This window comes from Callithrix jacchus, chromosome 13 (assembly GCF_049354715.1).
Source record: "Callithrix jacchus isolate 240 chromosome 13, calJac240_pri, whole genome shotgun sequence".
NCBI classification, from domain to species: Eukaryota; Metazoa; Chordata; class Mammalia; order Primates; family Cebidae; genus Callithrix; species Callithrix jacchus.
Window position 1 is genome coordinate 65,278,024 of NC_133514.1, and position 16,303 is coordinate 65,294,326.

Consider the following 16,303-nt stretch of genomic DNA (forward strand, 5'->3'; position numbering starts at 1 on the left):
GAGGCTGCAGTGAGCCCAGATCACATCACTGCACTCCAGCCTGGGTGACAGAATAAGACTCCATCTCAAAAAAAAAAAAAAAAAATGCATCTCTTTCAGTATCTTTAGCCTGCTGGTGTTAGAAGAGTTGGAGTACGAAGAGACTTCTGATTGCTGAGACCTGAGACATTATCAACACAGAGAGGCAGTGGCGTGTGACGGCAACATGAAAATCCTTCTGGAGTGAGGGTGACAGTCTAAATCTTCCACTGATTACAAATACACACCTATTATAATGTGCCAGGCATTTTCAAAAAGGTTTAAAATGTGAATATTACTTTATTTAGTCCTTAGAAAATTCTACACAATAGATATTCATATTAACCTTCTTCCTGTCCTACTCATTAATATTAACCTTCACTGTCCTACAGGGACAATGATGGCTTTGGGGTCTTGCCCAAGGCACCCTGTTAAGAAATGGCAGAATTAGGAGGCAAACCAGACAGCCTGAGCCTTGAGTCTGACTCTTCATCACCTGACTTTGCTGTCTCAAAATTCCTTCTGGCCTTGTGGCTGGTGGTCTCCGGTTAGATGTGTTCTTCTCCCTTTGTGGGAAGCTGAGCTTGGACACTTTGCCCTTACTCCTGGCACAGTGGCAAAAGAGCTTGGCCACTTTCCCTTCCCTGTTGGCACCTGTCACATGCTTGAGGGAAAAGGAGCTGCTTTCCTTGCCTGGGAGTGAGCCTCCTTTCTTGGCTGTTCCCGGTTGGCTGGGAGTCCTTTGAGTTTCAGGATTCCAGTGCCTCCTCCCACACCACAAACATGTTACGCTGGAATGCCTGTTCTTTTGGTTATGTGCTTGCAAATATCCCTTACTTGGGATGAAGGTGAAACTCCTACCTTTCGCCTAGTTGGTGATTCTGGCCCTGCAGGATCCATGCAGTTCAGTAGGCACTCTAGAAAAGTGTCCCTTTGTGATGGGAACAGATACTGTGACGTCATTCCCTGGCATCCAAAGCAGAACAGGCTGTACTTTTTAGAAATAGCATCTACCTCTCAATCAGTTATTTTAGGGTCTACACACCATGAGCTGTCACCGGGAACCTCCTGAACTTCTGGGGTGACTGAAGGTGTCCAGCAAGGCAACGTCATCCAGTGCTCTTGGTACACAAGGTCACGCGGCTGGAGGCACTCAGGGGCCACAGCCTATCAGCTCTCTAAATAGCAGCAGCCAGGCTCCTGTCCTCTTCCTTTAGTGTCCTTTGGCATTTCTAATCAGCTCCAGAGAGGATGAGACATATTCTCCATGGAGTGAACTCCAGGCCACTCTGGAGGTGAGCCCATGGAAGTTTTTGTGAAATGTCCAGTCATCCAAAAGGAGAATGGGTCTTGCCCTGAGTGTCTGGGGAACAGCCCTTCTGCCTTTGGCTACCATCCTGCTGGCTTCTGGTGCGGGCACTAAAGAGGTTTGGTTTGTAGCGGCTTCTTGTGGGTATCCATGTCCCATACCCTCAGGGGATTACAAATAAGGGATTAGAATAATGTGGATTATGTTTTTTGAGATAAAGTTTCTCTCTTGTTGCCCAAGCTAGAGTACAATCTTGGCTCACTGCTACCTCTGCCTCCCAGGTTCAAGTGATTCTCTTGCCTCAGCCTCCTGAGTAGCTGGGATTACTCAGCTACTCAGGATGCATGCCACCACACCTGGCTAATTTTTGTATTTTTAGTAGAGATGAGGTTTCATCATGTTGGCTAGGTTGGTCTAGAACTCCTGTCCTCAGGCGATCCACCTGCCTTGGCATCTCAAAGTGCTGGGATTATAGGCGTGAGCTACCATGCCAGGCCTAATGTGGGTTTGATATTGAAACAGGGGTCAGTACAATGAAAGGAAGAGTGGTGGGCATGGGGAGAGAGGAGCTGGGATCCCAGCCTAGCCCTGTCTCTTCCCTCTGGGCAGCTTTGGGAAGTGCTCTGTTCTCTCTGCTGTGCTGCAGGAACTAAAAGGCTCTTCTGTGGAGCAGACGGCTCAAGCAGGCACTTTACTTAATTTTGATAGCAGCCTTTCTTGCCACCTCACATATCAAATGAGACGATGCCTGTGAAAGAACAAGAGAAGCCATATAGCAGTATTCACATGCACATGAGAGATACTGTCAATATCATTTATTTAGTTAGTTGGGTTTAGGAATATTCTCTTCCTGTGTTGCCAGTGCCTTCCTGACTTATTGCCAAAACTCTTCATTGTAGAAAATAAATATGACCATGCTGGCTCTACCTTGCTCTAAAGAGGCTCCACTTACTATTTTCTCTGTTCATTCATTTATTCACATATTCATCAGATTTTCTTGTGACAGTGGCAGGTCTTGAGAGTGGTAAGGTCCTAGACAATTTTATAATTCAATAGGGAAGAATGTAAAAATAATCGTAATACAAAGTGAGCAATGTTATAATAGAATTGTGTGCAGAAGGCTTCAGAACACCAAAACCTACAGCTGTTCACAGCAGCATTATTCATAATGGTCAAAAAATGAAAACAATCCAAATGTCTACCAACTGACGGATGAACGGATGGACAAAATGTGTTATATCTATACAGTGGAATACATTACTCAGCAATTAAAATGAATGAAGTACTGACACAGGTATCATGTGGATAAACCTTAAAAACATGCTAAGTGAAAGACGCCAGCCACAAAAGAGCACGTAGTGTCTGATTCTCTTTATGTGAACTGTGCATAGTAGGCAAGTCCTCAGAGACAGAAAGTAGATGAGTAGGTGCCTGGGGCTGGGCAGAGGGAGAGGGGGGTGACTACTGCTAAGGAGCAAATGGTTTTTTTAGGGGTCATGAAAATATTTTCAAATTAGATTGTGGTAACAGTTTCATACCCTATGATATACTGAGAATTCTTCAATTAATGAATTTATGGTATGTGAATTATATCTCATTAAATTCTTTAGAAAATGCCATGGGAATATTGAAGGGAGATTGGTTTTTGGTCCAGGTATCTGAAAAGTTCAAATTGGAAGAAGTATTTGGATCAGCTCTTTTTTTTTTTTTTTTTTTTTTTTTTTTTTTGAGACAGAGTGTTACTCTGTTGCCCAGGCTGGAGTGCAATGGTACATTCTCAGCTCACTGCAACCTCCATCTCCTGGGCTTAAGTGATTCTCCTGCCTCAGCCTCCTAAGTAGCTGGGATTACAGATTCCCACCACCACACCTGGCTAATTTTTCTATTTTTAGTAGAGATGGGGTTTCTCCATGTTGCCCCAGGCTGGTCTCAAACTCCTGTCCTCAAGTGATCTGCCTGCCTTGGCCTCCCAAAGTGCTGGGATTTCAGGTGTGAGCCACCTCATCCTGCCCAGCTCTTTTATTTATTTGTTTTTTTTTTTTTTTTTTAAGAGATAGGGTCTTGCTGTGTTGTCCAGGTTGGAGTACAGTGGCTGTCACAGGGGTGATCCTACTGCTCTGCAGCCTTGAGCTCCTGGGTTTAAGTGATCCTCCCACTTCAGCTTCCTGAGTAGTAGGGATTACAGGCATGCATTGCCATGCCCAGCTAATTTTAAGTAGAAATGGGATTTACTATGTTTTTCAGGTTGGTCTCAACTCTTGATCTCAAGGGATCCTCCTGTCTTAGCTTCCCAAAGTACTGGGATTATAGACATTCATCACTATGCCCAGCTTTTCTTTTTTTAGATGGAGTCTGGATCTGTTGCCCAGGCTGGAGTGCAGTGGCACAATCTCTGCTCACTACAGCCTCCACTTCCTGGGTTCAAATGATTCTCCTGCCTCAGCCTCTCGAGTAGCTGGAATTATAGGCACCTGCCACCACACTTGGCTAATTTTTGTATTTTTAGTAGAGATGGGGTTTCACCATGTTGACCAGGCTGGTCTTGAACTCCTGACCTCAAGTGATCTGCCCACCTCAGCCTCTCAAAGTGCAGGGATTACAGGTGTGAACCACTGCCCTGGGCTACCATGCCCAGCTTTGAATCTTCTCTTGAGAGGCAAATTTGCCAAGTGGAAAAGTGTGGGAAAGCATCCTAAACAGAGGCAGTACTATCTGCAGAAGCATGGAGGAAGGAAAAGGAGGGTGCATCTGAGGAAGAGCAGGAAAGTGGTTGTGGCTAGAGTGGTGCATGCTGGTGGCAAAGGGCAAAAGATGAGACTGAAGGGAGGGAAGAGGCTGGATTGTGTAAAGTATTTTGTGTGTACCAAAGAGTTGGGCACTGTCTTGTCGATAGTGGAAAGCTGCTGTAGGGCTTGTCACTGATGACTGTGTCATGATCAGGTTTAAGTTGTAACCTTAGGCAATGAAGGCAATGAAGATGATGGCTTATAGTGGAGGCGAGTTATGTGGCTTTTGCTGTGGTTCAGGTGGAAAATAATAGTCCTGGATTAATACAGAGTGAAATGGACTGAAAATATTTTTGGGGGACAGAATAGTTAGGACCTGATAGCCAACCATTTTCAAGTGAGAAGAAGGAAGAGGAGGAGATGGAGGAGGAGGAGGGATAGGGGAGAATAAGAAGGAGGGGGAGAAGAAAGACATACAGTATTGTTGCGTGGATAATTAAGTGGGTACAAGTATCATTAGCCAAAAGCAGAATACAGCATAGGGGGAGAGATTTGGGAATATAGGCCATGAGTTTAGTTTTAGAGATGTTGAGTTTGAGAATCCTTTGCAATATCCAGGTACAAACACTCAGAAAGCAGTTGGAAATGACTGAATTACTAAAAATCAGAACAGCAACAAAACCACTGTGCTAGGTACTTTGTATAAATATCATTATAGGCAGCCTCTACAGAAAGATATAGAATATTATACCCATTTTATAAATAAACAAAAACATTGAGAGGCCCTCTAGAAAGAGGTACTGCAGAAACAGTGGACATACAGATTAGTTTTCTGAACTTAAGGAACAATTCACCATTTAAAAACAGTCTCCAAGCTCATCAGTGATGGCTTATGACAGTGGGGAGTTAATCTGAGCAGTAGAGTGTGTGACCCTTCTTTTTTTTGGTGGGACTATACTTCCATTGTCACTGAATGTTGAGCTCCATCAGACCAGCAAAAGGAAGTAATTTCTAAGTCTCCATATTGAGTTGGTTGTCTTGGGAGACTGTATTCCCAAGACGAAAGGTAGAAGAGACGTGAGACAGCTGGAAACACAAACCTTTCCTTCTGCTTTTGTATCAGTATCTAAAAGAGTTTAGTTAAATAAAGAGCTCCTTTTATTTAGCTAGATCTTTAAACAGGCAGGTTTTCATTTTCCGAGGCCACCTCAGTGAGCCAGTTCTGCCCGCCATTGGGTTGTAAACTGGACAGACTCTTTGTTACATTGTGGTGGGCCTCATAGCTCATAGCCCACAGCCTAGTGCCTAGAGAAAGTGCTCAAGGCAGATATGTGGAGTGAATGGGTTGCCGAGATGCTTTCACCTGGGTTTTGTGCACTGCAGTTTGCTGGGGTCCACTGCAGTGTGCCTACCTCTGTACAAAGGCTTTGCTGCCCAGTTGCCCTGGAGCAATGATATTAGAGATACACTCTCTGTAATATTCTTGCCACGGTCCCAATTCAATTAGGTGATTGTGCTTTCATTGTTTGTGCCAAGATTCCCTGCTGTGGGTGAATCCCATTAGTACCAGCTTAGCACATGTAGGAGGCCTTCAATAAATGTTTGCTGGATTGAAATGAAAGCTTGAATATATTTGAGGAGTGACTTAAGTCCTTGGCTGACCTCAGCTAGTGAGAGCCCTTGGATGAAGTCTAGAAGAGTGAAGATGGAATTTTACATTTCACAATGCCCTCTGAAACCTTCCATAATCCTCCTGAACTTCAGCTTTATTTCAAATTGATTCAACATCAAGGGAAAGATGGGATTTGAGAAGGGAGACTTTCCCCCAAAGTAATATTTCATTTCTAAGTATTATGACAGCCTCTGAGAAAAATAAATTGAATCTAGCCAAGACAGTGACCTGGAGAAAAGCCGATAGAGAAAGGGAGACATTTGTGGAGTAGGTTTTGACATGAGCTAAGAGAGTTAGGTGGACAGGGAGCCAGGGGAGAGGGTTCTGGAAGGAGAAGGCTGTGGAGGAGGCACCTTCCATTCTCCTAAGATGCTGTGCCTGTGACTGTGTCTCATAGCTCCAACCACCTGCATGTCACACCTGGCAGACCTTTCAGACTGACTAAAATCTGGCACCTTTTAATTCAGAGCGGAAAAACCCACTACTGTATTTGAAAAAGAAAAATGCTTTTTCAGGGATCAGAAGAGACTTCTCTAATGACCTGCTAGTTCCCCGATGATCTGAATTGACCAGACCAGGATTTGAAGGGGTGGTAAGCGGAGATTCAGAGAGTTCCAGCCTCATCCTTCCTTGCACTTTCTTCTCCACAGTCTGCTCTGATGTTTGTTTGTTCTGTCTTTGTGTTATAGCATAATATATCTCAGACAGTTCTATGAGTTTTCTGCTGCTGCTGTGACAAAGGAGCACTAACTTGGTGGCTTAAAATAATACCCATTAATTATCTCACAGTTCTATGGGTCAGGAGTCAAAGTGGGCTCTGCTAGGCTTTGCTTAGGGGCTCATGAGGTTAAAATCAAGATGCAGGCTGGCTGGGCTCTTACCTGAAGGCTCTGGGGGATAATCTTCTTGTTCTTGTTCCTCCTCCTCCTCCTCCTCCTTCTTCTTCCTCTTTTTCCCCTTCCTCCTCTTCTTCTTCTTCCTCTTCTTTGCCTTCACCCCTGCCTCTTCCTCCTCCTCCTTCTCATCTCCTTGTCCTTTTCCTCCTCCTCCTTCTGCTCCTTTTCTTCCTCTTCTTCTTTCTTCTTCTCCTTCTTTTTAATGGAGACAAGGTCTTGCCACGCTACCCAGGCTGGTCTCAACTCCTCAGCTCAAGTGATCCTTCTGCTTCAGTCTCCCAAAGTGATGGGATTACAGGCATGAACCACTACACCAGCTGGAATAAGCTTCTAAGCTCCCTGAAGGTGGCAGAATTCAGTGCTTTGTGGTTGTAGGACTGAGATCCTTGTTTCCTTGCCAGCTGGCAGCCCTGCTGCTCTCTGTTCCCAGGAGCTGCTTGCATTTCTTCTCATGTGGTCTCCTTCATCTTCAAGTCAGCGATGGCACCTCAAGTCTTTTTCATGCCTCAATCCTTCTGACTTCTCCCACCTTCCTCTTCTACTGCAAGCTGGAAAAAGTTCCCAGCTTTTAGGGACCCATGTGACAAAATTAGGCTCACCTGGATGATCTTCCCCTTTGAAAGTCAATGGTGCCTTATAACATGACACGTGATGTGTCTCAAACTTCTGGCTTCAAGCAGTCCTCCTGCTTTAGCCTCCCAAAGTGCTGGGATTACAAGCATAAGTCACCATGTCGGGCCACATGTGATATTTTATCACATTTCCAAGTTCAAGGCTCTAGGATGTGGAATCTTGGGGGCTGTTCCTAGAAATCCTGCCAATGACAGCAACCACTGGATGTGATGGATCAGATGGAAGAAGTTGCCTGTGAAGGGATGTCCATATGAGCCACAGCCATTAGAAGGAAAACACAAGACTCATCTGTGTTCATTTGGTGGCTGTGTCAAATCATTTGCCCTAACCCAGGGCCCATTTTAAGTGCTTGCATGGTTAGCAACTTCAGGAAAGCTTGGTACTTCTTTCAAACTTTAAAATAGAGTGACTGGCTATGAGGTGGATAGATGGATTACTTATTTATCACTGGTTTTATGTTAAACATTCAGCTCTCTTTTTAACCTAGTTTTTGCTAAATAACTTCGTTTTTTACATCACTTTTGCTCAGTGTAAGTAATGTTATAAAAAGTTAATTATTTTTAGCCAAACAGAATGAAACCAGGCAATAAAATTCAGGAAAGAGGCTGTTTTATATACCTGTGGCCTTGGCCAGATATGGTGGTCATACCTGTAAATCCCAGCAGTTTGGGAGGCCAAGGCAGGTGGGTCACCTGAGGTCAGGAGTTTGAGACCAGCCTGGCCAACATGGTGAAACCCCATCTTTACTAAAAATACAAAAATTAGCCAGACATGGTGGTGGGTGCCTGTAGTCGCAGCTACTCAGGAGGCTGAGGCAGGAAAATTGCTCAAACTTGGGAGGCAGAAGTTGCAGTGAGCCAAGATCACGCCATGGCTCTCCAGTTGGAGTTACAGAGCAAGACTGTCTCAAAACAAACAAACAAATAAATAAACAAACCTATGACCTTGTCTTAATTACTAAGTGTCAATAAACAGTTTTCAAAGCAGGTGGAACAGTGTGGTGTGTGCTGGGCGGAGGACAGAGCACAGGGGCACCTGCAGAGGGCGTGGCTCTCAGCTGCACAGTCACATCCTATTCATGCCTCACTAGACCCAACTATTCAAGCTCTTGTCCCTACATGTTATGCACTTGGTGAAGGGAGAGACCGGTGCCAGTTTCCCAAGAGGGGAGAAAAAACAACTGGAAAAAAGGAAATGGCAGATTGTCAATGAGATAGCTTTTGTTTCAATTTTCCCTCCTTTGTTTTGCTTTGAAGCCCTCAGTGAATTACTGTGCTTTCCCTTTCGGGTTTTGGGCCATAGATCTGTACATTAACCTGAACTACCTGTTATGTTTTTTCCCTTAATCCTCATCTGGAAAACACTCCCACACTTGACAGTCTGGAGAGGAGTAAGGCCCACTGTCCACTTCTGGATTGGATGCCGAGGAGGACTGGCATGGGCCTGTGGCTGGAGGCCCAGACCGGATGTCAGGAAAGCGGAGGCCCCTTCCCAGGCCTGTGCACCACGCCTCTGCAGTGGCTCCAGGTCTCCGTTCAACTCTACTGGGCTTCAGTGTGCTCTTGTGATAAGTGGAAACAGTGAAAGGCCAGCCTTTGTCATATTGGAATCCCAGCTCTGCTATGACTTTGCCAAGTGACCTTGTACTCAATTGATATTCCTGTCCCTGAGCCTCAGTTTCTCTTCTGTGCTCTGGGGAAAGAAATATGTACCTCCTCATGTGAGAAGCCAGCCAATAGCAAATAATCATATGAAGTTTTGGATTTCAGCCTTGGTCAACCTCCCAGGGCAAGCAGGATGTGACCCATGACCCAGGGACTAGGGGGTGGGGAGGAGGGCTGGGCAAGAGTGGAAGGGGGCCAGTTGTGGTGTCAAGGATGAGCCATTGGGCTCTGTTCCTGTTTCCTGATGGCTTCGGGCAATATGGGGGAACCCTGTGTGCAGGCCTGTGTGTTTCCTGGCACCAGCAGGCCTGTGGAGGAGAGTGGCTGCCGGAGCAGAAAGGAGTGACCCTCACAGCCTGGGTAGGGGGACAGGCCCAGTGAGTTGGGAGGAAAACGCTCACTATTAGGGCTGCTACCTGGGGTCTCTGAATGGGATATGAGTCAGCTCTAGTATCCTGTCCTGGTACTTCCCTCAATTTCCTTTTCATTTTCTTTTTTCTTCTTTCTTTCTTTTTATTTTTTGTTGATTTAGCTGGTGAGTTGTTACACGCTCCTTAGATTCTGACTCTCATGGCTATTGTCTGCCTTTTTCTCAAATTTTATCTGTGTATTTTTACTTCTAGCCCTGGTGGCTTTGATTAAAAATATGTGAGTGTATATATATATCTCATATATATGTAACAGTGTTCTTTTATCTCACTATTAAATACAATATACGTATATATATGTGCTTGCATATCTATATATACACATATTTTTAACAGAGAGATGAAAGAACATCAAACATTCGGATTTGGAGTCAGACCAACTGGGTACTGGAATTAAGATTTGATTTTACCAGTTCCGTGACCTTGGCTAATTAATTGACCTAACTTCTGTGCCTCAGTGTTCTGGTTTCTAAAATGGGCATGGTAATATCTGCCCTGACACCCTCTCTGGTTTCCTGTGAAGAGTACATACAGGCCCGGCATGCTGGCTCATGCCTATAATCTCAACACTTTGGGAAGCCGTGCTGGGTGGATCACTTGAGGCTGGGAGTTTGAGACCAGCCTGGTTAACATGGCAAAACCCCATCTGCACTAAAAATACAAAAATTAGCTGGGTGTGATGGTACAAACCTGTAATCCCAGCTACTCAAGAGGCTGAGGCATGAGAATTGCTTGCATCTGGGAGGTAGAGGTTGCAGTGAGCCAAGATCATGCCACTGCACTCCAGCCTGGGCAACAGAGTGAGATTCTATCTTAAAAAAAAAAAGTACACATATCACAATACTTGGGTGCATTTTGTAGGCCTTAAAGTGCATGCTGTCACAATTTGGACTTTGTTTCCTTGTAGGGCACTTTAAGGACCAGCTAAATGAAAGAGGCAGTTGAGTCCAGATATGGAAAGACCCTTGGTACCCTGTCTTGTGGGGGAACAAGGTCAAGTGCATGAGGAGCTGGGATCCATGAGAGCCGATGCCCCTGCCCCCCGCCACCCCCTTCCCCCATTTCTTGTACTAATGGATGTCTATGTTTCCACTCAGAATTCTCCTTCATTTGTCAGGTACAAGGCCAAGATACCAAAATAGCACTTGTGTAGGACTGCAACTATTACTGCTCAACTGTTTCTGGGCTTTATTTTTTTCACACAGCTCCACCACTCTCAAAGTGTCTGTGGACGTGTGGAGGATGTAACGCAGACCGGGTGACGGTGCTCAGAAACCATCCAAACATTACGCATCAAGACAAGAATTTTAGAGATGTTGCAGGGAGTGGGCGCGAGTCCCAACTTCCCTGGCCAGTAGATTGCCCGATGCCAGCCACATCAGTGGGGGCTCAGACGTTCTCTGAATGCTGTGGGTCACTAGCTTGTGCAGGACAGGTCGGCCGAGAGGGCAGATGTTCAACCGTAAAGGAAGCATTGAGAATACGTGTCTGTAAGTGCAAATGGATGCCGTTGGCTAGCAGTTAGAAATCCATCACTTACACTAAGCAGCAAACTATTTTTCATACATATACGGGGGTCTTCTAAGAGACACGGTTATTGAGTTTCATGTGCTTGGAAAGAACTGCATCTAAATAATGCTGGAAACAGCGAGCATGTCACTTTGAGAGGACACAGTGACCCTGCAGGACAGGCTTAGGCTTTAGAGCCAACTCCTCTCCCCCATTCTGGCATTTCTCCTTGTGCAATCCTCAACAAGTCCTAACCGAGGTGTCAGTCACCTCGTCTTCAAAGCGGGAGAAATTATACTGAACGTAAAGCGTTGTTTTGAGGAGTTAAGATAATGTGTGAAAATAGCCAATCCCAGGTCCAGGGGTGGTAGGAATTCTACCTGGAACCTTTTGTTATTAAAAAAGTAAAACAGCGCATATGGTGTTTATGATTTAGCATTTCAAGCTCTTGTCAGAATTTTTTCCCTTCTTATATGGAAGATGATAGAGAGACTTAATAGAACTTCTGTAACAGTGCTTACTGGGTATCATAGCTGATTTCGCCTTGTGGGGCAGTTAACTTAAAAATTAAGCCTGAAAATAAAAATAGTAGAACTTGTGATCTGTGCCAGGAAGTGAGCTGCATATTCTACATCTATAAACAATCATTATTCCAAACAACCGTAGGCCATCGTCCCTGCTTTGCAGATGAGGGCACTGGGTCTGGAAGAGTTTGGGTCACCTGGCCAAGGCCATACAGAGATGACAATGGAGGGCTTTAGGATAGCAGAGATCACATTCTCAGTCACTAAAGTACACCGAGTTTGCTCAAAAACAGCCTGTGACTATAACCTCATACCTCAGAGTGAGTAAGGTTGTGACAGTCACACAGGGCATGGGGAAGACTATGGAGAAGGCAAGAGGGGATGGGAGCTGTTGGTTTTGTTGGGACACAGCCATGGTCATTTTGCTCCTTGTGTCCCAGTGTTCAGTGGACACCACTCTCAGCAGATGCCCTGTCCTGGAACCACCAAATCCCCTCCCATTTAGTCCATGTTCATCTCCAAACCCACCATCTCTTGGTTCACTTCTGGGGCGTCATCTTGCTCTTGGACCCTGAGTGAGCTCTAGTTATCTTGAAGCCAAGCCCAAGCCTGGGAGGGTGCATGCAGAGCCCTCTGCTCCCTCCTCATCTTCCACCTCCCGTCAATCCCTCTAAAATGTACTCCCTTGGGTCACCCCGACCTGTGCTCCTTCCCATGGGCCTTCTGCAGATAGCACCATGCCCATGCTGGACTGTGGCCAGCCCAGCCATCTATGGGGGAAACCACGAGGCAGTTCTGGGACAGGAATGTGGTGGCCGGTGCTGGCTCAAGACACAGCTGCTCAGTGGAAAGGCCGTGGACTTTTTACCCACTCCTGTTTTCTTTCATCTATTCAGGAGTTTTTGAAATGGAATGCCAGGTGGTGGGAACACAACAAATAATCCGACACAACCCTGCTCTGGAGAACTTGGACTTCACTGGAGGAGACAGACTCAGAAATGAAGACCTAGAATTTGTGGGACCAGTCCGGGTGGCTGAGTCTACTGAGCAACCTGCGCACATTCAAGGGCGGGGAGGAGGGTGAGCAGAAGAGGGGAGGTTCAGGAGGAGGAAGGAGCTCCTGTAAAGATTCAGAGGCAAGAGGGAGTTGGCGCTTTCACAGAATTACATGCACAGCAGCGTGACTAGAGTATACTGTGTGGAGAGAAATGGCAAAACCCCATCTCATTCTGATAGACCTGTCAGCCATGGCCCTGACTCACACTCAGATGAAACACTAAGACAGAACAGCCAGTCCTTACACACATGGAAACAGTTAAATAAGCCAGGAGGGGCTGGGGACACACCTCAGGGCCTGCAAGGGTAGGAAGGTGATGCCGCTGCCACTCTGGCACTGAAGGGGGCAGGGGAGGGGCACGGTTATTAACATCCAGAGAAAGCTGCCGCTGCACATAGAGGGGCTGCATGGAGAAGCTATGGGTAGGACCTTGGGAAACGCACACAGTCACTGCTAGCCCCTTGCCCAGCAGGGAGAGTCAGAGCAGGGTGGGGAAGGGTCTAGAGTATATCTGCATGGAGCAGATTATACCCGGTGTGGTAGAAATCCTCATTTTACTCCCCCAGCTTCCATTAACTAATCGTCTCTATCGGAGACCACAAATATTCCACGAGGAGTTGTGACAGGGTGCAAAGGGGTAACTGTAAATTCGAAAACAGAATCCAGACCACAGAAAACATTAACTAAAGGTCAAGCAGGGAGAAGGGGAGAAGAAGGCTGGACAATAAAACAAAAATGTGAGATCATTTGGACTGACACAGTTGCCATTATTGAGCCAGAAATATGATGCTGAGCTTCCTGGTGGCCAAGTTTTAAAGGAAGATGTGGTCACGTACATAGTTTTCCTTGTCAAAGAAGTGAAAATATACCAATCTGTGCTGAAAACCAGACTTTTCCTAGACCTTAGCATGAAGAGGAATTTTTTCTGCAGGGCAGAATCATTTTAACAGGCTGTGACCCTAGGAAAATTCCTTTAGAAAATTCAGGTCTAGTCCACACATCTGGCTTGTATCTGTGTTGTTCACTGGTAGTGCTTCCTGATGGTGTCCACACCCTGCCTCTCTCCCATGATTGCATGCTCCTCAAGATCTGGGACCACGCTTTTCTACCTGGGTGTGTCTTTTCTACCTCTCATTGCAGCCGTATTTTGAAATGAAGGCTGGTAAAACATTTTGAGTGTCATATTTTTTTTCTGGCATTGCAGAAATAACTTCTTAGGGACTGTGAGGGATAATGAGACCAAGCACAGCTGCATCCAGTGCCGTCTTAACGTCCCCCTGCAGGGTGGGTGCTCTAGGAGTTGGAGGTACAGGGGCAGTGTCTATGTGGTAGGTGTTTCCAAGGACAGCAGTGTCCTGGAGCTATGCAATGAGATGAGAGGGAACAATGGCAATTCATCCTATATCTCAGTCCTACTTAGTGAAGTATTGTTTAGACCAATGGTGTTCAGCATTTGGGGGTCAAAAACGTTCTCAAAGGATGATAAAAACTAAACTCTTTCCCCAGAATAAAGCAAAAGCACACAATTTTGGATACAGTTTCAAAGAGACCACAAACTTCTCAGAGCCCTACCATGGACTCATGAGGGATCCAGAACCCAGGTTAGAATCTTTGGTTTAACCTATGGTCCTCACAACATTTCTTACAAGAGATTTTTCTTCTGGACTTTTTGTGGCCTTGTTAGGGATAGAAACAAAGTTATATCTCAGGTATCAAATACATTCCATGGGGGTAGGGAGGAGTGGGAAAATTCCATAATCAGCCTCTTACTCCCCTCACCTTATACAAATATTCTACAGATAAGATGAAACAATTATGACAAACAGATTATTACTCAGCCAGAAAAAGGAAAGTCATTCCGACACATGCTACCACATGGATGAAAGTTGAGGAACCTTATGCTGAGTTATGCTGAAATAAGCCAGTCACAAGAAGACAAATACTGTATGATTCCCCTTATATGAGGTACCTAGAAAAGTCAAATTCATAGAAACAGAAGTAGAGGATGGTTGTCAGTGGATGAGAGGAAGGGACCTAACTTGTTTAAGAGGTATAGAATTTCAGTTTTGCAAGACAAAAAGGGTTCTGGAGACTGGTTGCACAGCAGTGTGAATAGAATTAATGTCACTGGACTCTACACCTACAAAGGATTAAGATGGCAAATTTTATATTATATGTCTTTTACCACAATTAACACATACAGACAAACACACATACAAGAGTTTAAAACAACAAAGCCAGGTCAGACACGATGGCTCACGCCTGAATCCCAGCACTTTAGGAGGCAGATTGCTTGAGCTCAGGAGTTTGAGATCAGCCTGGGCAATATGGTGAAATTATCTCTACCAAAAATATAAGAAATTAGCTGCGCACGTTGGTGCACACCTGTGGTTCCAGCTACTCGGGAGGCTGAGGTGGAAGGGTCACTTGAGCCCAGGATTTGAGGTTGCAGTGAGCTGAGATTACACCACTGCACTCCTGCCTGGGCGACAGTGAGACCCTGTCTCAAAACAAAAGAAGAACCCCAAAACAATTAAAAAAAAAACCCTCCAAAACAGTGAAGCCTGAAGAATGCAGCTTCCCCAACAGGGGAGTGTGTGGAGTGAGGAGGCGCAGCCACATTGCAACTTGAGTGCACTGTGGCCTGATCCAAAGCCGTGAGTCTCTGGGGAGCCAGCTGCTTCCCCAGGGGAAGCAGCTTCTTGAGCTGGGACCAGTGATGATGGCACTGAGAACCAGCACCTGCAGCACTTGAGTAGCGTTGGAATGGTTCTGCTTGGGTCTTTGAGCCTGTGGTTGCAGCACTTTCCATTTCTGTACTCAGTCTTGTTATTGACACATACTTTTCCTGTAAGAGAGTGACTTGTGACGATCTTCTAGAATGCTATTCCATTACTAAAGAAAAACTCTGGCCTCATATATGATTCATCATGCAGGAACTCTTCATTTGATAGGTCCCATCTTTTTTATAACAGGAAGTAAATATGTGTTGCTAAGCTACTATGTCCACCAAAAAAATCATATATATATATAGTAGATTCCATTGTACTCTTTGTGCTCTGTGAGAGTTGATGATTCCTCTAAGTTAATTCAGCTCTTTTGTTCTTGACCTCTTTTACCTAAAGTTAATTAGAGTTTGGCCATAGTGTACTTAGTATAAACAGAAAAAAAAGGCCTGAATCATAATTTCCCATGAGAAAAGAGTGGGCTTTCTTAAACTTTTTCAAAGGAATTTAAAAAGCATTTATTGGTCCACATTTTTAGTTCTGTGTCTATTTATGTACCTATTTATCTATCAACCTACGTATCTGTCTATGTCTATCTATATTCCTATTGGTTCAAGGACCTTGCAAACATCTGATTTAATTCCATTATTGCAAAGGAAAGAAATACAGACTGCACATGTAAGTTTTAGGAGTTGCAAGTACTTCTTTAGACCCACTGGGGTTGGAGCATCAGTTCTCTACCGCTGAGAAGAATAAGGCAGATAGAGACCATTTTAAGACCCAAATTAAGATGTTTAGGTCAGAGGACAGGAAGGATTGTGTGTCAGTTATGCCATTTCCCTAAGAGAGCTGTCAAAATGAAAATGAATATTTTCGCCTATATCAGATGTCCTGACCTTTAGGGCAATGAGAGGGTCCTGATCAATGGTATTGTTCTGTCTGTATATTTAACTTACAGGAGCTCAAATATGCACACACATGGGTAAGGAGGGAGCCATTTAAGTGGAGCTGGCAATTAGGCCTACAACTCAACCCAAGGTCCCACGAGAAGATGGGATGGGAGTACAGGAATCTGCTGCCCCCACAGTTGGGCTTTCTCACAGGCTCTCAGTGTCATCTCACTCTGCTGAGTATGAGTTTA

General features: G+C 45.1%; 1 long non-coding RNA gene across 1 annotated transcript; it reads left to right on the plus strand.

Moving 5' to 3' along the window:
• The first annotated feature begins 998 nt into the window (after positions 1 to 998).
• Positions 999 to 13,182, plus strand: LOC108587963 (uncharacterized). Its single transcript, XR_001906741.4, has 3 exons — positions 999 to 1,152; positions 12,276 to 12,459; positions 13,003 to 13,182. It is a non-coding gene; the product is annotated as an uncharacterized LOC108587963 (long non-coding RNA).
• Positions 13,183 to 16,303: the final 3,121 nt, after the last annotated feature.